The 25,506-nt window shown below is 42.6% G+C and overlaps 1 protein-coding gene across 3 annotated transcripts in view; it reads right to left on the bottom strand.

The window, feature by feature from the left end:
- CASP3 (caspase 3) overlaps nt 1-25,506 on the bottom strand; it is a 741,803-nt gene that overhangs the window by 391,992 nt on the left and 324,305 nt on the right. Inside the window, exon 3 of one of the 3 annotated variants that reach the window (XM_069631496.1) lies at nt 14,537-14,640. The exons of the other annotated variants lie outside the window; for them this stretch is intronic. The gene's annotated coding sequence lies outside the window, so the exon portion shown is untranslated. The remainder of the gene's footprint in view (nt 1-14,536; nt 14,641-25,506) is intronic. 3 annotated transcript variants of the gene reach the window in all.

Consider the following 25,506-nt stretch of genomic DNA (forward strand, 5'->3'; position numbering starts at 1 on the left):
ATAAAATGTATATTGGAATACTGCCAGAATAAAAGTATCATCATTTTTTCGCATTCAATTGTATTAGGGCCGACTGAATGTAAGGGTTGATGTTCCCGTGCTTAAGTATTTTGATATTTGATTGATCATTTGCCCTGAACATGGTCTTCCTTGTAGTCCTTTGGTTGCCGAGTTAGAAATCACCTCTTGCGTATCAATGGTTGCAGCTTCCATCAGCCACGTTTTCTGTAAGCATAGAATGGGTGCGTTCTTTACGTTTTGGTCTGGGTTGTTTAATAAAATGTACATGGCCCCTTGTATTCCATGGTATCAGGTAGCTGTGTTCCCCCTCTTCATCTTTTGTTTGTTAATTTTACTTTTCCATTGCTCAAGTTTTAGTGACCCATGACCAGTCGTTCGATTTGGAATTTTTCTTTTTCTGCTGCTGTTCTAGGTCATCTTTGTCCTCTACTGTTTTCACATTGTGTATTCTTATCTTAAATTTGTCTTGTCTCATTTCCTTTTCTGAATGCGTTTTGCTTCTTACCTCTCTTGAACGTGGGTTTTTTTACTTCTTTACATTCACTCTGTCGCAATTCTGCATCTTTTTTTCTTTTGTGTCTCGGGGTCTGTGATCACTTAGTCTATATCCCAAAGCTCTTATTTCATCATTACTTTGCATTAGTAAGGTTTTTGTTCTTTCCGTGTACATGCAGAGTCACCCTATCAACTCTTTGATCATCCATGTAATCAACTATTGCAATATCGTTTGAAGATATTTTCTTAAGTGCCGTTATTTTCTTTAATAGGTATATCACATTGTTTTGATTTAGATTCGTGTTTGTTTCGTCTTTGTGAACACTTTCTAGTTTCACTTTCCATTTGTTTTTTTTTTTTATTTTGTCTGTTTTTGCCGACTTCTGTTTACTAGCTGGTTTCTTTTCGCTGTAGTGAGGGACCACTTGGGTTCCATTGATGACTTGTTGAATCTTTCGTAGTGGTCTTTTTTAAATGCCTCCTGGGCTTTTGCTCTTCAATTGCATTTCTCCTCTCTGTCAAGGTGCTAAACTGTAGTATAACTGAGTCGGACACATCTTTTTGGTCGTCATCTGGGTGTTCATTAAAGTATATTTCTCTGGCAGGCTGTTTCGTTCTTTGCTCCTCAAGGGTGTATGACTTGTCCGATGTAACACATAGATCAAGCCAAGTCTGGATCTGATCAATGTAATACGAAGCATCATCGATTAAATCCTGGGTGTCTTCCATTTCATCGTCGGCTTGCTCTTCGTCGCTCACCTCAATATGGTTTGTTTGACTAATTTTGGAGAGCGGAGATGGATGTTTTTGTTGGATTGCGACCTCTGCCTTCCGGACTGTGTTTTTTGGTTTCCCTTGTTGGTCAACACTTGGAATATTTCATAGGAATGCTCTTGATCCGTTTCCAATTTTCTTTGGGGAAATTCTTCATGTTCTTTGACTTTTTTCCTGTATCTTTTCCTGCATTTTTAGTTTTATGTTTATCTCGACCTGAGTATGCAGGATTACTGTCCTTTGTCATCTTCTCCACTAGTTTATTTTTTTAAATACTGTGTAGGTACCATCAGTACTTACTTTGCTCCCTTACCCGTTTCGTTTGGGTCCCTTATTGATTTTCACTGGTGACAATAATCGTAATGTGTTGGGCAGGCTTATCCACTCCCACCTGTCGCAAGTTTTTTTCCTTGGGAACCTCATTGTATTTTTTTTCCTGTGGAGTTACTTGCTTAGGTCTTCTTTGGTGTTTATCGTTCTCTTCTTTGTTTGTCGTTTTGGGTTTAGTTTCATGTTCGCCAACTCACTGCTGGTTGACTACGTCTGTTCTTTGCCCATTAGTCACTCCTCTATCATTTCTTTCCATTGTTTTTCTCATCCATTTTTTTGTTTCCATGAAATCTCCCATCAGTTTTTTTTTTTTTCACTTGTTCGGTTGAGGCCAGTTCCCATAGCCTTCTTTGCCATGTTACCTCTGCTTCTGCCTCCCGCTCTAGTCTTTCTGCAATTTTTGTTGTAAAGAGATTCAGTTCCAAAATTTGGTTTTGGATGTTTAATAGAACATTTGTGTTGTCTCTAACGTTTTCATTTAAAGTTTCGTATAGTTTGGTGTATGGTGCTAATGAGATGGACAGTGCTGCCATTCCATTATTGTGGTTCTGAATCCCTGCTGCCGTGGGTAGTTGTGATTTAACTAGCTGCAATCTTGTTGCATCTACGGAAGCTATCGTTTCATTTGGAATTTCTTGAACTATTGGAAGCTCTTGATCTACCGTTGGTCTCTCCTCATCCTTTGTGTGATCCGAGTCATTAAGATTACCTGTGTTCGGTAACTCGGTTTCCCTTTGAACGCCATTTTGTTTTTTTAAAGGATTTTGATGCAATTCCATTTGCACTTATGTTTATATCATTTGTTATTTATTTTGAGCTATTAGGTCTTAGGGTCTTTTCAATTTTCTTGTGTCCACAGGATGAATTGGCAGTCAGCCAATGATCTCCCAAGTTAATTTTCTTACTAAAACTCAATCTTCTCTCTATTTCTCTCGTTTCATCAGCCAAGGAATTTTCAATGATATTGTTTTTTTGGTCTTTTTTCTTATTTGTGTCTTTTGGTGTAGACATATGTATTTTGTCCATCTTGGGATTTGCTGATTGTTCCCTGTTCTTAACTGATACTGTCGAAGACGCTATGTGCGGTTCGCTCTGGACCAGGTTTCCTAGTCCATAGTTGTCATTAAATACTTCATCCTCATCGTCGTCTCCTCCCTCAGTGTCTACATTTTCTGATACATCAGATATGACATTGACTTGTTCATCTGCAATTCCCCTTACACCAATTTTCTGAGAAGCAGTATTTTGGGTGGAATTAAGTCGATTTTGTACCTTTTGTTCTTTTCCGTTTATTTTTTTTAAACGCATGTCATTTATTTCGTTGGGACCGGTTTTCTTTATGATGTGTGGGTCTGTTGTATTTGTTTGCCCTTGTGTATCTCCGTCGTCTGATATCTCTATTGCAACTGTTGCATCTGTTTCATGCACTAATGCAATATTTGCTGTTCCTTGTATCATTTCTGGGCTTTTTGGAATGGCACGCCCAGAATGTTCTTGTCCCGCTCCTTTGTTAGTAATGTTTGTAAAATTTGTGACACTCTCCAATTGAATGACCGGAATTCTCGCTAGAGACTCACTATCGCGTTCACTCTCTCCGTTCAGACTCGTCCTCCGTCCTTCCAGCCGGTCGGAGAGAGACTCGAGTTCCAGTAACTCTGTGTCAGTTACATCCACGTCTGCACTTCCGGTTCGCTTGCGATCTCTGTATCCTGCGACGTGTTCCCGTCGCATCGTAACAGTAAGTGTTTTGGACGTGAGGGGAGTTTAGTTGGCACTTGTGGTGCATGTGGGCTGGTGTGTGCGGGGGAAGCAGCTTTTTCTAATCCAATCGACTTCATCGCAATTCCCGCTCCCACATCCCCGCCAGCAACCTCACCCTCATCCATGCTTACTTTACGTTTGTGAGTTGTTGGTTGATTACCTTCTTTGGTATTGATGTTATTGGATTCGTCTGAGCCCCCGCCTTACATGCAGGGGTTTGGCTCTTGTGCTCGGTCGGATCACTCGCTCTCGGTTCACTGGGGTTCCGGGCATTTCAGGCAGCCCTGGACCAGTCCTGGTGCAATACTGTGGATAGACTGGACTCCTGCCCGGACTCACGTGCGGCGCTACGCGCCTGCACTCAGTTTTTTAAAGGAAAAGTCCTTAATTCCAGCACTGTTATTCTAACACCGTAATAGCTCTTTCACTGCTCACATCTGCTCACCACTGGGACTCATGCCATTTTCATAAATACTCAATTGCCAACTTTCCTTCCTATGCTGCACAACCATACGTCTGTTCAAAGATGGTTAAGACGAACACACAGTGTAGAAGAAAATAATGGTGAAACAATAAACACAGATGATCAGCTGACCGAGTGCCCTGCTCTTCAAACCTGGGAAACGACAGATGGTAGAGTTGGGGAACATTTCACAACTGGTCATAATCTCAGCGCGATTGAGGTGTTTGAGGTGTGAGTAATAGGGCTGCATATTCTGCCCATCAAGGAGATAACCTGTTCAAAAATATTTTTTTGCCCTCTTTGTGAGCATTTTTAATCCATGGACTGTAATAACAATACTAAGTAGAAGAAACCTGGATTGTGTGGCTATGTAATACATACAGTCTTCCGACATTCTGAATAGCTCCCAAGAAATACTCTCAACCATGGCATGTCTTCTCAATTAGCTACACTGAATCTTTTGAGTCCTCCTTTCTGATCTAACGATCCATATCAATTGGACTCCATAGATTTCAATTTTGCCTCTGCTCCTACTGCCATTTGCAAATCCAACTTCCTTGCAATCTTTCATCAATGTAAACGATTAAAGAAGTGCCCTTCAGGTACAAAGCCTTGTAGCACTCAACTGCTCACCCGCCAATGCCAACAGAGAACTCGGTCAACCAGCCTGCTCCCAATTTCATTCCTCCTACAATCCATGCTTAAACCACTTACATTGGGCGATAGTCTTCGCTGCAAATGAAGTAAAGCGTTATAGAAGCCTGCGATGAGCTGGTCTTGGCGAAACCATTCTGCCCTGACCCTGTAATCATGCGATCTGAAGAACGCGAGTAGTCCTTCATGGATTATTTTTTATTTGTGATAATTTATTCAACTTTACACAACGATTGTCAAATTCCCATCCCCGCCAAAATACCATTCCAGTATACCTCAAATGGATCATACAAATCATGTTAAAATGTTAGAAATGTTCAGTATTTCGCTCCAAAAACATAGCAAAACCGATAAAACAAGTGTGGTTATTTCCGCTCAAATGAATTCCACGGCAACTGTTCCGGTAAAGTACTCCTCATTCCCACTGATCTCATTGCACCCACCCTTAGCACCTTTAAAGGATAGTTCCGGGACTTTTTTTATTGTCCCTACGGTTCGGCCATGTGTTTTTAAGCATAACTCGGTAGATCGTAGAAAACTTTCCTATGGACCTTACCCGACTTTTCGTCCATTAACGCACTCGAAATCAGCCGCCATTTTCTGATAATCCTATCATTTCCCCCCATCTCCCTGGCTCACCTGCTTTTGCGGCACTAAATCAAATCCCCCGCCCCTGAAACAGACTTTATCAAAACATTCATATTCCCTGCCTCTATCCGTGACGTGACTGAGCTGCGTAGGCAAATGCGCCCAGGCGTCTTCTACGCGACTCCACACAGAACCCGGAAATCAACACAGATGAGCTCACACAACACAGCGCGCCACAATTGGGAATATGAAACTAATTTTAAATTAAACCGCAAGATTGTAAATTTGGTAAAGTACATTTATTTGACATCAAATGTTTTGAGAATATTCAGCGATTTGCATTTTTATTTGCTCACGTTCCAAAAAGTTCGTTTTGAGGCACGCGATGTTCCTTTGCTGTACACAGGGTCTTAGATCATCTCACAATACAGCGCCACAATTCGGAATATGAAACTGTGGTTTAAAAGCAAACGGCAAGATTGTACATTTGGCAAAGTACATTTGACATCAAATGTTTAGAGAATATTCAGCGATTTGCATTTTTCTTTGCTCTCGATCCAAAATAGTTCGTCTTGAGGCAAGCGATGTTCATGTGCAGTACACAGGGTGTTGGTTTACGATAAAATAAGCTCTTCGGTCGCACTGATAATCGCATGGCTGTTCCAACAACGAGGCACTAGGCCACCACAACAGTCTGTATGTTGCATCTAGCCGTTAGTACCGTGTAAGGGCATACTTGTACTTGGCGATCGTCCCATAAAATGGTCAGGGTGGTAACGTTGTTCACGCGGAGAAGCAACTGGCGGTTAAAAAACCCATCCGCCGGTGTCTGGTACTCGTGACACATGCAATAATGGATGATGTACCTGTTTGAAAAACATAAAAAATGAAATTAGTCTCACCATCAGATCTTTATTAAAATTATTCATTTTATATATTTGGTCGGGGAAATTATTTCATAGCTAGGACAGTGCAACTGGGTATTATACGTCAAGGGGGGGCTGTAGGATACTGAGACAGTCCCCCAGTGCAGGGGTTGACAGGGAGGCAGTGCAGGTGGAGAGTGGAAGGTCCCAGGACCGAGGTCGCAGACAGTGGACCAGTTGTAGCAGGGGAGAGGGAGAGAGAAAGCAGAAGCAAAGAGGAAGGTTTTGAGGTGCTTCCGTAAAAGGAGATGGTTCTCCTCAAGATAGTGCGCGGTACAAAACAATATGCCACATAGAACGAACAAGTTTAAATTGCGGTATAAACTCATCTAAAGAGTTACTTACATTATATTTGCATTTTCCATTGTTTCTGTGCGTAGGGCAGCCCCGAAATACCATTCCTTCTATGCCGACGTTATTTCTTCTAATGAACGAACATTAAATGGCTATCGTTTCTGAAATTTTATTCATTATCGTTTCTTACGTTATTGCACCACACCCCCAAAAAGAAGTCTTTCGGGATGGTCCCGGCCTGTCAAGGTCAAATAACAATAGAACCTTATACTGAGTCGTGGGCCATTCCAGCACCCGAGCAAAAAATAAAAGCAGCTGACCTTCACTTTGAACGAGCACACATTCCTAGTTAGCTACATTCAGTGTAAGGCCATCTCACAGGACTTGAAATTTACACTCCATCTTTGCATTTTGTCTGCGTGCTTTGCAGCCCCAGAGAACCATAAATACGGAGACATTCTATATTTTTTGAAAAATGATTTATATTACTGTTTGGTTTAATTTAATGCGCAAATGAACAAGGTTGGATAGACACATTGCATGTACACTGTGCAATCACTTTTATTTACACAATACATAGCTACACATATTCAATGGGCCTGCGACATGAGGAGACTCGAGAGAACAGACAATCAAATTACAATCATTTAAACCGTGATGTGTATTTCTCAATGAGCTCTTCTTTAGGTGGACATGGAACAGAGGCAATGTTGGGTGGCAATGCAGTTGTCCCCTGCACAGGTTCGTTCACAACTCCATGTATGTGCCTATCTAGGACGTCAACAATAAGTCTCTCAATAAACTCATATTGCATATCCTCAAACACTGGTTTGATCACCCATTGTTTACTTCTTTTAGTGAAGGCCTTATTGTAGCGAAGCGTCCCTAAAGTTCCGGTCGTCCTACTTTGTTGACGGCCAACATTATGGTTATGTGCCAAGACCGCTAGAAGAGTCCGATTTATCATGCCCTCCATGCCAAAATGCAATCGTTTTGGCCTGTACTTTAGGCACATATTGTGGAACACCTCCAAATCTCCTGTGTGGCAGAATTCCGTGGGTCCCCTCAAATCTCTTGTTATAGTTTTATCAAATACAATCTTTTCAATGGCTTTGTGAGTGGGTGATGAAGGAATCAACCACTTCTTCTTCCGTGCCTCCTCTGTGGACAAATGGCCATGTTCACAATTGTGGAAATGTTGGTTTGTGTTCCAACGGTGAACGTTGGTACAGTGTAGCATTACTGACCGCCATTTTTTCAGTAGAATTTCCAACGACCCTCCACATGTTTTTGAGCTCCACCAAAGATGGTTGCTGATTGACTTGGACCACTGTGAAATACCTTGCATATCTTTTTTTTTACCTGCAGCCGACATTTTTTTATTGATTGTTTTTGCAAGATGCCAAACGTCAAATTGGTGATTTATATTTTTGTACTCTTCTCTCATTGTCTTGGCAATTGAAACGTGTCTGTCCGTGGCTATCAGGTCGATCACCATTCCCCGCGATTGTAGTTCTTGCAATGATGCTACAAAGCCAACTTTCTCCATGGCCACTGAGGATGTACTTTGTGACACCTGCACGACCACCGAACTCACAATTTTCTTACTTTCCATGTCCTGAAAGTGGTAGGTGCAGTACTTGGCTGAAAATCCTGGGCTGTCACACTGTCCATCACCGGCTAGCCTGAACCGTTTGCCCGCGAATGTACTATCAATAGACATTTTTTCCATTCTCCAAGCTTCGCTAATGGCTGGAAATAGATAATCGGTTTGGTATTTGTAGAACTGAGTTTTCGCAATGAAATGGATTCCCACAAACTGAAAGAAAGACTAACTTTTTAAAACTTGAACCACTAAAAAGTGCAGCCGCTGCACAAAGTAGATTGCCTGCTGGCAGTTGCCCCAGCATGGGTTGTGCAGACCATGAGAAAGGATGATATTTTGTACAGGTGGCATGTATTTTAAGGTTAGTGCCTCGAATTGCACGAGTCACATTAATCAATGGCTCCCCACATACTTCCCCACCAACCGAATGCCCACATTTCATCCGAATAATAATATCAATCAAACAACTATCGAATACAATGAATTTGGCCTCTTTCCTTATACTGTCACTCTGCATCCCAGCTGGTTCGGCCTGTAATGTTGAGGACATGTCACTCACATGAAAGGTAGAATCTCTGATATCGTCTTCCGCTATGTTCAGTGATATTGGTGGTGTTTCATTGTCGTCCACTTCATTCTCTTCCATTGCAACATCTGTTCCTTCTCCGGCGATGGGTGAATAAAACAATTTCTTCAACTTTCTCGCGGTCTTAGCTTTTGCGGGTGTGGATTCTGTGAATTGATCTCCGACTGCATCCGAACTACCAGGAGGACATTCACTATCAATGGCTGGTGGTGGTATAGCTCCGTTGTCAATCACTTCATATTCTTCCCATTGGCACGATGCATCTCCAGTCTCAAGTCCCTGCCAAAAGGTTTGACAAGCAACATCTCTCGTTCGCTTCACTGTCTGTGTAGATCTAGTTCGTACACCCACTCGCAACTAGAGGACAGATTGGAAAAGGGATGTTCAGTTTAAACACAACTTACAGTATTGAACTATTAACAGTGAAAAACAACATAATATAGTGACCAGGACACTAACCTTCTTTTGTTTTCTTTTCCTTGAAACTTTCTTGCCTCGAACTTCAACATCAGGACGCTGTTGCTCCGACTCGTGTGTGCATGTCTCCACTTCCTCTTGCGCTGCAACGACTATATTTTCATGATAAGCACATCCATCACGCACTGACGCTCCATCGACTGCCTGAAACATAGAACTTTCATTAGTATGTATAATAATATCGAAAACACAAAATGTACTTGGGGACCAATACCCACGTACATCTCAATAGCAAAACACGAATGAACGCTTTGTGTAGAACATTTAAACGACAATTATTCACGCATTGTTGATCTAGTTAGATGGAACTGTCAAGATCCATACCTCGGGCTCCTCATAGACTTCCATTGATGATATTATTGAAGATGATGCTTCAGTAACTCCCTGAAACACAGTAATTTCATTAGTATGGTTTTCTATTTTGTTAAAAAGAACAAACTTTGTGCAGGCGTCAACGGCTCATCTAAATAGACCTGCACAAATGATCAGTTGTCTAAAATAAATAATGGATATGTAAATATGATTCGATTTGCTCGATCGTTGGAAGTGTCACCACCCAGAGATCTGCATCAACTACTAGGGGTGATGTTCTTGTAGAAGAAGCTCCGTCATCTCCCTGAAACATAGTACTTGCGTTAATAAAGAAGGAAGTATAGCGGATGTAATCACGTCATATGATTTCGCTTGATCGAACTGTCAGTATCCATACCTCGAAATGCATAAGAACATCAAGGGACGATGTAACTGCGGTGCACACTTCTGCAAGCTGTTGCGCCGACCCGTAACTGCATGCTCCCCCTTCTTCTTGGACTAATGCTCCATCAACTCCCTGAAACATAGGACTTTCATTAGTAATGAACACAATATTGAAAAAAGAAGACACATAGGAGGGCGATGACAGAAGGACATATCAATGGCTAAAAACAAAAGAAACATTGTGTGTAACAATCACGCTACAAGAATGCAAGATCTGGTGATCTCCATCGATGGAACTGTCCGGAAACGTACCTCGAGCATCTGAGTGACATCAACGGTTGTCGTCAATACGTTGGACTCCTCAGCATCTCCCTGAAAGACAGTACTTGCATTATTTTGGATAACAAAAATTATAACTGAAAACAAAGACTAGAGGACGAGTACAAGGGTGTACCATTAGGTAAAATAATTACACGATAAATTAAAACTATTGATTTACATGCCTAAAACAAGTCAGTAGCAGGATAGCTAAGTAAGATTACCCGATAGGCGCTTGAAGTGGCTGATGACTGCAATAACGACACGGATGGAGAATCTTCCGCCTTCATATTGAGTGGATACATAAATGGGGAAATTATTGTTAGCTAATGCTACACACTACCGCAAGGCCGAGAGATAAATACGTAAACTTGACTCACCAGTGGAGGGATGTGGACGAATAGAGTGGGAATAGCGGTTGAGAGCAATTTTCGCCTCGCTAGCGGTGTGTTCTTCTTTATTAGCAATGATGTGGACTACATGTCTGAGCTAAAGTGCCTGATGCAGATGCGGTATCGATCACCCCTCTTGTCCGCAAAGACTTCTAGGACTCTACTTTCAAGCTCAGACGGTGGATATCTGCAATATCGGACCCATTCTCTTATCTGATCTATTGTCTTAGGGAAAACGTGCATTATAGTACCTTCAGATTTATTATGGGTCTTCGAAGGGCAACCGCCAATGGAACAGGCAGGCATTGTGGAAAGTTCTGAAAAGTAAAGATCAACAATTCTCTATGAATACCAATGTAAACTCAGAACATGTGACTAGTTCCTTGCATGTACTGTCTTGAACGAAAAGAAATTGGACGCAAAATGATTATGGTACATGGCCTTACCTTGACGAACAAACAGTTAGATGCAGGGATCAGAGTAGTTTCTTGTCGTAGAACAGGGAGCAGTTCACAGGTTGCAAACTGACGAGTTTCCTCGAAGTGGTCACGGAAGTTCACAGAGACGAAGAGCAGATAACCAGCACCTTCACGGGTTGACTAGCAAAGCGCAAAGAAGTTCACATTAGAAATATGAAGTGGGTTATAAATAATTCGAAACAGGGGTTTGTTTGTGAATGAATGACGTGTATATGTCGTGGCATTATGCGGTTTGCAGGGGGCCGCCCAACGTGAGGGGGGATGCTTGGCAGGAGACACGGGGTCTGGAGGTAGACATGGGAACAACAACCCATTCTCTATAGACCACTTTGAAGTGTACATGGTCTTTGGCACCTCTTGGCCTTTATCGCTCCCTGACAGCTCCACTTGGCAGCACAAGTACCCCGGTGCGAACTGCCTTTGATAGGGCGGGGGGTGGATTGGGGCGGTGGTCGTGCAGACAAGACACAGGAAGACTCGTGAATGGAGACACACTTATGTGGATTGCAGGGGGCCGTCCAGCGTGAGGGGGGATGCTTGGCAGGAGACACGGGGTCTGGAGGTAGACATGGGAACAACAACCCATGCTCTATAGACCACTTTGAAGTGTACATGGTCTTTGGCACCTCTTGACCTTTATCGCTCCCTGACAGCTCCACTTGGCAGCACAAGTACCCCGGTGCGAACTGCCTTTGATAGGGCGGGGGGGTGTGGATTAGGGCGGTGGTCGTGCAGACAAGACTCGTTTGCCGCAGGGCCTCACCAAGGAGAGGCCATCTAACTGCATGTAAGAGGCAGGCTGCAGGATCTAGTACATGGAAGGCAGGGGGGTGAGTTTATAAATACCTCACCCTCCCAGGAGAATATATGGGTGCAGTTCACCCTGGAGACCCTGGATCCCTAGGCAGTTAGTCAGCAGCAGGCTGGCCTGTGGTGGCAAGGCGGCACGGGCCAGAGGGGGTCATCTCTGTACCCGGTGCCCAAAAGGATGATTTATTATGATCAACCATATTGATTATTTACCTATAACCATGTTTTGTATCAATAAAATCCAACGGCCTTCCTTTTATTGCCAACGCTTGAACAAAGTGGTGTGGTAAGTATTTTTGGGGGAGGAGGCAAGGCCGGGAGGCTTGATGCCAACCCGCAAAATAACATATGTATGTCTGCTGCATATGGGTTCAACGGTTATGTGGATTGAAGGTGGGCGGCCAGCGTGAGGGAGGATGCTGGCCGGAGACATGTGGTGTGACAAGACAAGGCACAGGAAGACTATTCAATGGAGACACACTAGATTCATTTAAAAAATCAAAACAACCATTGTTAAAATATATGTTGGGTTTTATTTTAGATCTTAATTTCAATTGAACATAAATAATAAACATTACACATTGTAAAGTTGCGGTTGCAGCACATCCAGGGAAAATCTGCGGTATTGTCCACTGTCGCTGGGGAAATGTTGTCTAATGGCAAGTACCGCACAGGCAGGTATTACTCTACGAACGCGGTGTCCGAGCCTCCCGTGAAGCCACCAAGTGAAGCAACGATAGGCCACCAGCCTGTACCACCTGTGAAAATGAAAGATGCAAACTGTATTAAAATGACAAAACTTTCTTATCACTGTCGATTCAGGTAAAGAAATGTCATTCTGCTTTGAAAAAAATTCTATCTAGAGAATGCACAATATGGAACCAATTTACATGCATTCGAATGATATGTAGATGTAATTTTATATGTGGGAGACGACCATGACATAGTAGTGGCATCACTGACATCAAAACCAGAGTATACTTACTCGTTACTCGGATTACGCGGACGAACAGTGCCGCGAAGTTCGTGCATAAGCACCATCATCATCCTCAACACGGTCCGTGAGAGGCAGGCTTCCCTGCACTCTGGCAGCTCGGTGATGCATTGCGGACTTGGCTCGCCTTCCGAAATGTAGGCCAAGCACCCGGAATTTTCACGGCAGCAGCAGTTCTCCTCCTCAGTTGGCATTAGCTCGCACCGATTGCACGTGCACCAGGTGGAGACGCCGTCCATGCGACATGGTCCAGGCTCTTCATCCGTTGACTGGTCCTCCCAACTGCCGTCCGAATCCCCATCTTTTTCGCGTGCTTGCCTTTCCAGTAGTTCTTGCTCGGTGTACTCGGGCTCGTACATATACAGCATTATTGTAGCCATTGTGTGGTAAAGAAAGTAAAATAATTTACAGAGATGGTACAGGTGTTCACAAGGCCTAGAAGCGGCGAAGGTAGCTGACCAGAGCACAGAAACGAGTCACAGAATACTCAAAGTAACACAGAGAGAGTAATGGAATCGAAAATCTGCTGCTGTGTGTTGTGAAACGGTGTGTTTATACTTATTGAGGAAAGAGGCGTCCTGCCATTTCCATGGCGACACTTCATTAGCTGAGGCGCAGCGATTGTTGACACGAAACGTGCTTTGGCGTTGGGAAATGGGCGGTACGCGTCTGCTGATGTCAGGCTCAGGGGCGGGGGATTTGATTTAGTGCCGCAAAAGCAGGTGAGCCAGGGCGATGGGGGGAAATGATAGGATTATCAGAAAATGGCGGCTGATTTCGACTGCGATAATGGACGAAAAGTCGGGTAAGGTCCATAGGAAAGTTTTCTACGATCTACCGAGTTATGCTTAAAAAAACACGGCCGAACCGTAGGGACAATAAAAAAAAAGTCCCGGAACTATCCTTTAAGGACCTACACATGCAGCAAGTGTCTCACCGATTCCAATTCCCCACATAATCGGCATTCCCTATTGTCTTCCAGTTCTTTGTACCATGCCCCTAACATCTCTCTAGTTCTAGCCATAGGAGTTTTAGTTTTAGGTAGCTCCAAACTAAATAGTTGCCCATTAGTTGTTGGATATATGTTGGGGATCCCAGTTTGGTCATTATGCAGGTCACAAATTCAGTTGGAATTTTTTGTGCTCAAATTGACAACATACTGGTCATGAGAGAGTTTGGGTGAGGAGGTGCACTCATGAGTTAATGAAATTCTAATACTTCAGATTATTTAGGTGCAATCTGTATGGAGTCTGTGCTACCAGACCAATGAAAATGAGCCAAAAGAGAAGGTCAACCGTCTACAACGGAAGACATTACAGATGCACACTTGTATGCTGGTTCACAGCCAAACTTTTTCCACTAATTTAACAGATAAACAAAAATTCTTCTTATACGAAAAAACACCAAAGTGTATGTCTTTATTTTTTCTCTTTTTTCTCAGTTCTCAATAAGTTAACAATTCACTCATTTGAAACTTCAACAAAATTTCAGTGTTGTGTATGTTGTAACCTTGTGTCATCCTATACATGGTTATTCTTTCTTCATCCTAACATGTTCAACATAATGTTTAACAATACCATTTTTTTAGTGACACACTAAACCAAATTCCACTTCAATACAATATAGTGTTCAAAGAAAAAATATTTTGATATCCTGTATCTGCTGTTCCAGTATAGATGCCCTAGTAACGGGCTTCTGGGATTTCCACTACGCGTTTCGGGCACTTGGTAAGACCTTCTTCAGGTGGGAATATCGTTCTACAAAAATTCAATATAAATAGGAAACTCAATTAGTTTCTCTTTCTATGCAAAAAAAATAATTATTTTTTATATTTACTAACACATTATTTTGGACTATTGGCACTTCACTAACCTCAGTCCACGTAAACCGTTGTGCGGTACTACTCTGCCCGCTTCTATATGATGACTACTTCTATCTTCATATAGCTGTTAGAATTATTGATGGGATTCACCAAACTAGAGAGAGAAAACAAAATAAAAATACCCAAAGTCACTACTTTCTTCCATATGTATAGGGAGTCACACTACTATGTCAGAGAGCGGCGAGTCTAGAGCCGTGCATAACCTTTTTCTCCTGGGCGGAGCACCGCGTCCTGTTGGTGATGTCTGTATCGCACAGGCTCTCCCTCGCGGTACCGCGTCTCAGTGTCTAACGCTTAGCCTTTTCGAAACGATGTAATAGCGTTGCTGCACTTCAGCCTCGCGTAGATGTCACGCTTAGACAACTAATTCTATCTTTCAACCTTTAACAGATTCTTAAGAACTGCTGTCAGTCCCGTTCACGCTATTAAGTTCTGGGTCCTGCATAGTGGGGTTGCCTAGCAACCGGTCTTCATTTTATTTGTCTAATGCATTGCCTATTCGAATTCTAGAACACCTTTTGGTAATCGCCATATTGGGTGAGTGTGTAATCTGAACCGCACAAATAAAGTCGTGCGTTGCTTATCACGTTTATTTTATGCAATCAGTTGAATCGTTTACAATACTTGTAAATATTAAACAATACAATAATAATTATACATTTAAACGCACTTAACAAAAAAGAAGAAAACTAAGTATATATTACATTTGCACAAGCTGTTCGTAATGAATTCGTGCTTCTAAATTCTCCATCATTGTTCTTAACATGTCAAAATTAGCAGGTAACAGACATTTCGGGTATATTATCATTTCCATGTTGTCACCTCTACACATTTCCTTACTGCCACAGTTGACTCATAGTCCATATTTTCTCATACTGGTCATGGCCATGGGCGACCAAAATGTCTTTCATGATCCTTTTGTATACCAGAAAGGGTTTCTCAAGCAAATTTCCCAGAGCCAGTGACAGCCATTTGTTAGCCCAACAGCATAATTTCCCCACATTACTAGACATCAGGGAGGCCGAAGCTTATATGCCTCAATTATCATCGACCCAAGGGTTCCCACCGAGGCATTAGACAATTTCCACAAAGTGGTCAGGCAGCTAAAGATGACCCAGCCTTGAATTGGCATCACATTAAATTCCAGCAGGATCATCTCGGAGTATAGAACAGGGGCAACATGTTGGTCTTGGAAGCAAGACCATGCAGAGCAACAGAGGTTCGAATCCCAGATCTGCGCCAAGAAACCAAACTCTGGTATGAAGCGCGTTATTAAAAAAATGAATCAAATAAATCATCTCGATCACAGTTCATTGAGGCAGGCGCAGTAAGCTTCTTAGCAAGCATCTCTCCAATCTGGCTAGCTCATCTAGACCAGATGGAGACCAAACCTCCGCACCATAGGTTACCATGGACGTAATATTAGACTGGTAGAGCTGGATCAAGGACCCCGTTGAACACACTTACCCTCTAGTCTTCTTAACATTTTTCGCCACAGCCTAGTACGGTCCAGCGTATCAAACAGCACTAAAATCGATAAAAGCTGCGTAGACTGGAAGCTTCCTAATTCCTACTTGTTGTATTATGGTACCTGGTGCCAGGACGTTGGTACGGGTGTTTTGAGTTTTTCTGGAAACCAGTTTGGTTAAATGGGATAATAACAGTTCGTTCAGCCAGTCCTCCAGTTCTTTCATAAGGACACAAGCAAAATGTTTGCTAGCACTTCCAGCAAGGCAAGGAGGCGATCATTAATAGGATCGTCCTGCCTGGCCCTTTTTTTAACTAATCTTTATTGGCATTTATAATTTTCTCCCGACAAACAGGTTTAGAACCAAACAATTTTCATTACTCACTGTTTTATTTTATTTTAGCATCTAGGCACAGATATTAAATTAAAATAGATCAAAAGCACATTGAGCCATCTCTTCATATTCAGGTTAATTGCCAAACAGTTACATAAAAAGGAGTTTTTTGTAGTTTTCTAAAGGTGAGCATGGACGTGGTCCGTCAAAGGTACAATGGAAGTGAGTTCCAGGACTGAGGCCCGAAAGATGAGAAACGACGGTCACCCCACGTTTTCGTTTTGACAGAAAGAACTGTCAGAAGGAATTGGTCTGCAGACCAGAGGGATCAGTTTGTGCAAAAGGTTTTAATTTCTGCGGTCAAATAGGCTGGTGCAAGGCCATGAATGCACTTAAAAAACAAACATAAAACCTTAAACAAGTTTCACTGATGAACTGGGAGCCAATGGAAGCTCTTCCGATATTGAGAGACAGGTGCCTTCCGTGGCTATGAAAGAAATCAGCCTGATTGCAGAGTTCTGTGCATCCTGCAATCACCTAATTTGAAATTTTTGGACACCCTTGAGAAGGGCATTGCTGTAGTCAAGTTTTGATTTTGCGAGTATACCTGCCACAGTTGGACAGTCTTTCTGCAATGAGAGGCGAGAGGGGCTAGATAAGTTTGTTGGAAAATACATAGATCTAACAGTGGTTACAGTCCATGCTAGATTGCCAGATGCAGCCAAGATTGTTAACTGCATCTGAAAATTTTGTAGGGGCCCCAAACAAGGCTGGACACAGACTACATTGCAAGATGCTCCCCACCTATCTCTTAGAACCAAGAACAATGATCTCCGTTTTTTATGGTTTCAACTGGAGCTTATTTTCCAGCATCCACATTTTCATTTTGTTGGCACAAAGTAGAACTTGATCAATTGCCTCCAGTGGGTGTTTAAGCCGTACATACATCTGGGTGTCATCAGCGTATGAGTAATAAAACATCGGAATTTATTTCAATAATGGGCAAATATAAATGTTAAACATCAACGGGGACAGTGATGATCCCAGAGGGACCCCATACACCACAGGGAGTGAGTCCGAAAGATGGGAGCCAATCTTAACCTGCTGAGTACGGCCAGTCAAAAAGGACACAAATCATGCCAAGGCTTCATCTGATACCTGTGCTATTGATGACAGCCTGGAAATTAAGATCTCAAAATCAACTGCGTCGGCCCCCAGTAGAAAATACCAGACTGCCACAAGGTCTGTTTCAGTATCGTGGCCTGGTCTAAATCCCGAATGGAATGAGTCCAGGATATTATGATCATCCACATAGCTCTGTAGCTGATTGATAACGATCTTCTCTAGAATTTTAGCAGGCCATAATAGACCAGCAATGGGTGATATGGTCCAATGTTGGCTTCTTTAACAAAGGAGTGAGATATGATTTGTTTAAGTCAGGTGGAACCCAACATTGGGCAAGTGAGGGATTGACCTAGTAAATTGGCAATATCGTCAATTGCAACTGGAGAAAATGTGAATTTTGGGCCTAAGATTTCCATTTGCACTTGAGCTTTTTTTCTGGGCTAGGATCAATAGATTGAATGTAAATACTGTCTCTGATATTTTTATTTTGTTCTAGAAAAAAAGGTTAAACTCATTGGCCATTTGGGTGGAAGCTGGTAGACTGGCATTTATACATTCTGGGTTAGATAAATGTTTAAAAGCTGAAAAGAGTGCCAAGAGTGCCAAGAGTTTTCTGTGCGTGTCTGGGTTGCCCCACTTCACACACTTCCCAAGCACATTAGCTGTGAAAAATTTGCAGTTTTTTAAAGTCAAATCTGGATGTAGTTAAAATTAATTAAGCGCTCACAAATCAGTTTTAAAAAAAATAATCAAATCTAGATATAGCGGAATATTAAAGTCACAAATCATCCATACATTCATGCAGCATAAAACCAACATACTATGTAATGTCTGTGCAAAGAACAAGCAGCATGAGGTTAAGGTGCAATTCAAATAAGACAATTAAACCGTCATGCCATGATTTTGGAATCGACTGAACAACCTCGATACTACTAAAAAGGTGATGGAGAGCCTGTACTCAAGGCCTAGGATCTGCCTTTAACAGTGAGCTGCAGATCCCATCAGGGCCAGGTGCCCTGGAGGACTTACTAACTACAATAATTCCCATGATGTCATCTGGTCCCAGGCCATAAATTCAATTCGCCACCGGGAACCTCCAACTCGCATCCTCTGGCAGGATACTGCCAAGGGTCTGCCGAGTGAGCTTTACCCAGCCCTGCTCTGAAATCCCTGTGAACATTCTCGTTTTCTGTTCGTTACCATTTACGATCCTCCAGAAATGTTTGTCTTGTTTGCGAGGGAGTCCCACACTAACTCCCACCACTGAAGACATTCTTCCACATACTTATGGTTCTCCAACCATTTGTAATAGTTGCTTTTGGCAGTCCTTATCCCTTCACTATGCTCAACTGCAGACACTTCTGCCTTTACTATGGCCCGTATTTCTCCGTCATATGGATGGTGCCTAGTGTGTGCATGTCCGGAACTTACTCTCCACACAGACTGTGTAGTGGTCAGGGTGCGCCCCTGAATAATACCCATTGCTTTCTTAAACTGTGGTAAACCCCTGTGTGGTAGACCAATCCTCAGAGAGTACATAGGTGCCCAAGGCATTTCACACGGCCATAATAGCCAAAGCCAAATTGTGGTTGTTCCATGTAATGTGGTTCCGACCCTTATTGGCACTAAGTTGCTCGTCACCTGGCTCCTTGCTAATAAATCCAACTGTGCCACAATTGGAAAATGATCACTCTACAAGCATGGGTATACACACATATCCAGCACAATCACAGAAAAGTTAGCAACAAACATGTAGTCCAGAGTGCTACTGTCCCCATGCCCCACCCGAGTGTAATTGGGCGGGGTATCTGATGGGCGTGCACCATTCATTGCTGAGAAACCATACAAAGATATGATATATGGCATTTGTAACGAGCCTATACACAAGTGTTTCAAGGCGCGACGAGGCAAGGAAGGGGGTACAGAGGGAGGATAGAGACAATGATCTTACTAGGCCAAGTGACATTGAGAAAGTAAGCCTGCCGATCTCTGTCCCCAGCGGTTGGTTCTCAATTTATGTTCTCTGCTTGCTGTCAACTCAATGTCAGGAAGTTCTCCCTCCAAGGAAATATAAAGTGGTATAGCAGCATTGAAGTCCCTGCACTGGATGATAGGGCCCACAAACAACTGATCACTCAATTCTTTGAGGAGTCACTGCCACACTTCTCATACAGAGGAACATAAATCACAATGATGACCATTTCCTATCGGCAGAGAACTGTATTCCGTATAACAGGTCATTTTTCCCCATCAGAATATTTGGAGGGAGAGCTAACCTCCACCAGCTCCATAGAATTCTTTACCCCTAGAGCAATGCTCCCCCGCACCCACTTCGGATGCCTCTTGGGCCCTTTTCCGCCTCTCTCGTTATAAAGTTCCAACCGTCCACCACCAAGGGGGCCGTCAACCAGGTCTCCTGCAGTATGACAAGACTCAACACTTCAATGTACTCCACTAAGCCGTACTGAGAGAACAGGCGAGTATGTCCTCTGGTGTTGCAGCTTGGGCTCAAAAAAGGCAGGTTGGAACTAAAGTTAAGAATGCTCCGCTCCCCTCATCCCCAAGTTCGCCAGCCACTTCCAGTGGGATTCATCGACCTGAGAACCCTGGCCGAGTTACTAGAAGGCTTAGTAATCATTTGCTCCATGTGCGTGATGGCCTGCGGGAGTTTCACCGGTTCAGCTCCCATTTCCTCCCCTGTGTTCGAATTACCATCTTTTCTGGGAAATTCAGCAACGTCCTGGTATTTGATGCCATGCCAGTCAGTTCGATAACCGAGCAGTCAAACCCCTTTTTATATATTGCCTCTTGTTGCTCCTGGAGGTCTGTCAAGATGTCATCTAAATGCAAGTGGATATGTGATGTGGCATAGGATGATCTCTCACGTATATCCACAATCCTAATGTTGCTGTTAATGTGTTGCAGCAGGACAATTGCATGAAGTAGATCCAACAGTCTCGAGCAGTTAATATAAAATGTATGCCCCTCCTGAAATAGGCTTTGGATCCGCAGTGCCTTAGCCATATGGACTCAGGCCTGGGCTTTGTGCTGCTGTTTCTGATGGGGCTATAGCACTGTTTGCCACCCTCGTTAGACTGTAAGGGGACATGTGCATCCCCATCTGTTGGCTGCATTGGAGTTCTTCATCCTTTGGGCTGGTGTTGGCACCGCAGAGTTAGGAGTTGGCACTGCGTCACTCGCCAGAATGCCCAGTTGCATGTTAGATTTTATTCCTAGGTTGGTTCCCTGGGAGCCAGCCCTCTCACCCACCAGTTTACTTCACAGAGAGTGGTATAAGTGGCCAGCAGGATGTTAGGCTTATGGAGCGCATTAACGCCATGAGCAGGATTTTCATGTATGGTCTCCACCTTAAAAATAAGAGGACAAAAAAAGTTTCAGTGCTTTAAAGGTGCTCCAGGTCCGTCCCGATGGACAGAATGTCCCACAAGTATGGAGGAAAGAAGAGTATGGACTAGGAGTAAGGTAGTCACTATGGCAAGTAACTTTGTCAATCTATTCTACTATTTGTATGGCCTTTCACAGATTTGTTTAGGATGTTGGTGCTTTCGCCTATTGTACCTTTGCTTCGTTCAAAATCAACCTCCCATAGTAAAATATTAAACACAGTCTTAACATATGAAATTAGCATGTAAAAACTAGCATGCATCAGACAGTCTGTTTAAGTAATGTGGGATATTTTAACCCATCTAAATGTGCCCCACTGCCTCAATTTACAAATGGGGAAAGAAACAACCAAAAATGGATGCGCTAACCCATGTACGCGCACAAAAATCTGCAAATCTGTGCATGGGTCACACTCACAAAAGGCTGCACACCCCTGCCACACAGTCAAAGTGGGGGTGACAACAGAATTCTCACTGCAGGAGAATGCCAGTGGGTGCTGTTACAGTTAACATGAAGCAAAGCCACAGAATTGAGCCAAAAACCGAAAATGCCTTTTAAAATGCAGCTTTTGCAACCTTCACAGTGCTGTTTTGGTGCTAGATCCATCCATTTTTCTGTGAATCATTGAGAATAAAAGAATTACAGATCCTCCAGTGTGGCCAGACAAGTCGGGCCTCATTGACTGACAGCAGCTAAGAAATGCATCTTATGAAAAACCAGCTCAATAACATTTGGTTCCATTTCCAAGGGGAAAAATGCAGCTAAAAATGGCAACATGTAACAAATTCAGCTGTGCAGAGAGAACTCCAAGCAAAGGCTGGATACATATCTCCAAACTGAAAAACAAATCCCAGCACTCAAGGACAGAAATAATGGTGCATAAAATGTGTGTGTGCTGCATAAGATATTGGATGTAAAAGACTCAGTTTAAAGGTGTTTTTCCCCTGAAGAAAGTGCAAAATCGCCCGCTTTAAAAGTATGTTTTTGTGGAAAGGCCCAATTTTTGAAATGTCAAAATCTACCTATAAACTGTGTTCAAGTTATATGTTGTAATGAAAGCTGTAGGTAATTCTTTAAAGTCCAAACCCAGTTTGTAGTTAAATAATTAATTCTGACTTGACAGTGCCGAGCCTGGGAAAGATGACACTTCATGTTGACACCTTGCTGTTAGCAGGAAGGCTTAATTGATGCTGGAGGTTCTCGCATATTGACAACAATGAACTGATTAGACATTCGTCTCTGGCCCAACCAAGGACAATGGCAGGCTGAGCACTGATCCCTTTAGGGGAGGGGTAGGAAACTTCCCTCTGGAGCCCCATCCTGATCAAAGGAATTTGACAGCTATTGCCTGTTGAAAGGAAAGTTACCAAGAAAAAAAAAACCTGCCAAGAACTTTTGGTGTTTAAATGCCTATTTGTGATTAAGTTTTGAAAACCTTTAACTGTGCATCACGAAGGACAAATCTAAAAATTGGTAGTTTTAAATCTAATTTTCTTCCCTTTCTTTGAAGACACAAGTGAACCCTGTACTGCATAAGGAACCAAAGATACACGAAAACACTGATTGTGCCAAAACTATTAATGCTGCAAGTCTAATATTGTATACCCGTGTTCTAGGGGGGACTGTACAGATATGTACTGAATTAGGAATTGTTAGGCCAAATCTTTATGATTAAAATTAACAAAATTCCACAGAATGACAAAGACGGCTCTCACTGAGATGGGAATTGAATGTAAAGATAACCCATCAAATATGTAACGCATGTGTCCGATTTCATTAGAGGGCATACTTATAGAAATGTGCATTTGTGGAAAAGTTAAATTGTGGTCCAAATCAATGTGTGAGTTCCCAGATCACATCATAAAAAAATGACAGCTCTTTCCGACTTCCAACCCGAAAGAGGCAAGTACCTCTGACCTATCACAGCTGTGGGGGGTGTGGTTTGAAATTCTGCCCCTACGATAAACTTTGTGATGTCACTTGGCATGATAAATATAGGAACTTCACCACACACAGACACACTGATTCCTGACTACACCCTGATTTCCGCGCACCGCTCTGTTCCAGACTACTTTGCAAAACCAAGACCCAGCAATTGTTGAACTCTTCTTCAGCTAGGCCCAAATCTTGAACCATCCCAAACTTTAGGAAAGAAGAATGCTGATCCAGTCTGGCTTGCTACCATTCATGCTTGCCTACTGAACTCGCCATCCCGCTACTCTACCATGTCCAGTGACCAGAAGAGCCAATCCAATCCAAATGCAGTCTGAGGTGCCAGTCCAATTGACCAGAACCGCCCAGCTGACCATCCTGCCAGAGGTGCCCTGCTGTCGGTAGACCCGATCTGGATGGCCAGAACCCCCGTCAGTCCAATCTTAATTTACAGTGTACTGTCAGTATCAACGGGAATCATAGTAACGCCTAGTATATTTGCCTTGTCCTACCCCAATCTCAACCTATCCTCTCTTTAACTTAAGAACTTCTAATAGTGTCACACCAGTCTGAAACCATGCCTTGATTTAGTATAAAAGTAATCATTTCTGGAAATCCTTTTGTCTTGTGAAAATCCCAAACCCTGAAAATCATCCCATGGGTAATCCGACTGAGTCCTCCAAGGTGGACACGGAGGTGCTGGGGTTGGTTTCTGCGGTCCACTCTGGGGCTTACCGTGTTTCAAACTGGTAACCCGCCTGAATACCCTAGTTTAGAGCATAATTGTCATTGTAAGAACTGATTTCTGTTTTCATTTTCGCGTCTTTATTTTCAAAAACGCCTCTTATTCATACTTGCATAACTTCTTCAATTTTAAAGATAGACAAGTAATTTCAACTCTCACCTAAACCCAAGACCCTTAGCTACATCCACAACTAACTACCGCATTGCGGAACAGTACATTTGACCTATCTTTATAATAAATTGCATAGCCGAAATTAGGCGCAAATTCGCATTTTGCCAAAGTTTCACACGTCATTTTCTCTTTCAAAGTATTTCCACACTCCCATTTTGATTTAGAGTGTGTTCTGTTGCTCATCTTGGAGCTCATGTTGATTAGAATCTGTTTAGTATTGCTCCCGTAGGAATTTATATCAATTTAAGCATTTTTGCACATTTTTCATTGTTTTTCCAAGCCATTTTCAACTGTCATTTTAAAAGTGTCCAAGTTCCAAAAACGTTTTCTCTCTTGTTTGGGGAGGGAAGATAATATTCCAACACTGTATCCTGTTGTTAATTCCTGAATACCTGCTGCTCACTTACATCTGTGTAGAATTGTTCATGTGTGAATTAAGAACTTTGCAGGGGGAAATCTTAACCTAAGCGCTATCTGTTCACAAACCAAAACTGTCTTTTCCCTGTGTTTTATCTTCTGTGCTGCTCAAAAGTATATCCAAAGGAAAGGAGGAAAAGGCGAACCGCACTCCTGTGGGCCAGATGTCAATAACAAACTCAAAAATTGCGGACATAATAAAAAAACACTGTAGTGAATACGGATGTTTTTTCATGTTTAAAAAGTTGCACAAAAAAAGTATACAGTACAATGAGCAGCAACACCAATACAGACAAAGGCAGGACGCCGTGGTGCACGACCTGCAACACAATGCGTTTCGCGCTACACTAAGCGCTTGATCACGTGGGGGGCGAAAGGGTGATCTGGTATAAATATAGACAATACAGGCAGTCCTACAACTCTGTCAATCAGACTCTTAAAATTCCATGGCAGTGGTGGGCACACTGGCAGCCATGATGGAATGGAGTCAGGAGCATGAATATACATTGGAGGCTGAAATCAAACCTACGCAGAAATGGGTCAAGGGGCAAAACCATAAACTAGGTGCATAGTGCACATATACTGCTAACTATGTATTAAAACACGGCATAAGAAAAAAATCTGTATAGTGTTGAACTCCACCTACATATCAAAATATTATATATACACAGTAATCGATGAAAGCAAGTATAAAACAAGATGTGGCAGAATAATCCCCGAATTTCAAATAGACATGCACACAATAAAACAGGACATTTTGTTCTACATATTGGAAATGGGTGTTTGGAAGAATAGCAAATATTAAGTGTTACACTAAGCAGAGCTATATGCAGCAATAAACAAGCATATGAGGTGCACAAAAGATAAGGACAAACGATAACAACCAAATACAGATGAGGCAGCAGGTAGGTAGAGTAGCTGCAAAGATTATATAAAAATATGCAAGGACTAAAGTGCTAGTGCAAGAATGCCGATGGAATCACCGCCATTGGGGGCAATACAATAATGACTCAAAATGCAGAGTCACAGTAAAAGACAACCATACCTGTGCCTAGGACATGCCGAATATAATAAGTCCTATATGTAAAAATGCTCAAATCTACACCACTTAATTGCAATCAAGGTTGTAAGAAATGGAAAACCCACAATAGTAGGGGTCGCTGTTGCGCACATCAAGCATGGCTGCCTAGAGGGAGAGCTCCAGCTCGGACACAATCCTGATTTGAAATAGATCCTCTCAGAACCGTCCCAGACCCAACAAGAAACTGGAATTTGGTGGCGGAAAAGCGAAAGACACAACCTGGGAAAAAAACTGAAAAACCGTGGCTGCGTTGGCGAGATATTGCCTCTGGCATTACCGGCT

This window comes from Ambystoma mexicanum, chromosome 6q (genome assembly GCF_040938575.1).
Source record: "Ambystoma mexicanum isolate Mex_15411 chromosome 6q, UKY_AmexF1_1, whole genome shotgun sequence".
NCBI classification, from domain to species: Eukaryota; Metazoa; Chordata; class Amphibia; order Caudata; family Ambystomatidae; genus Ambystoma; species Ambystoma mexicanum.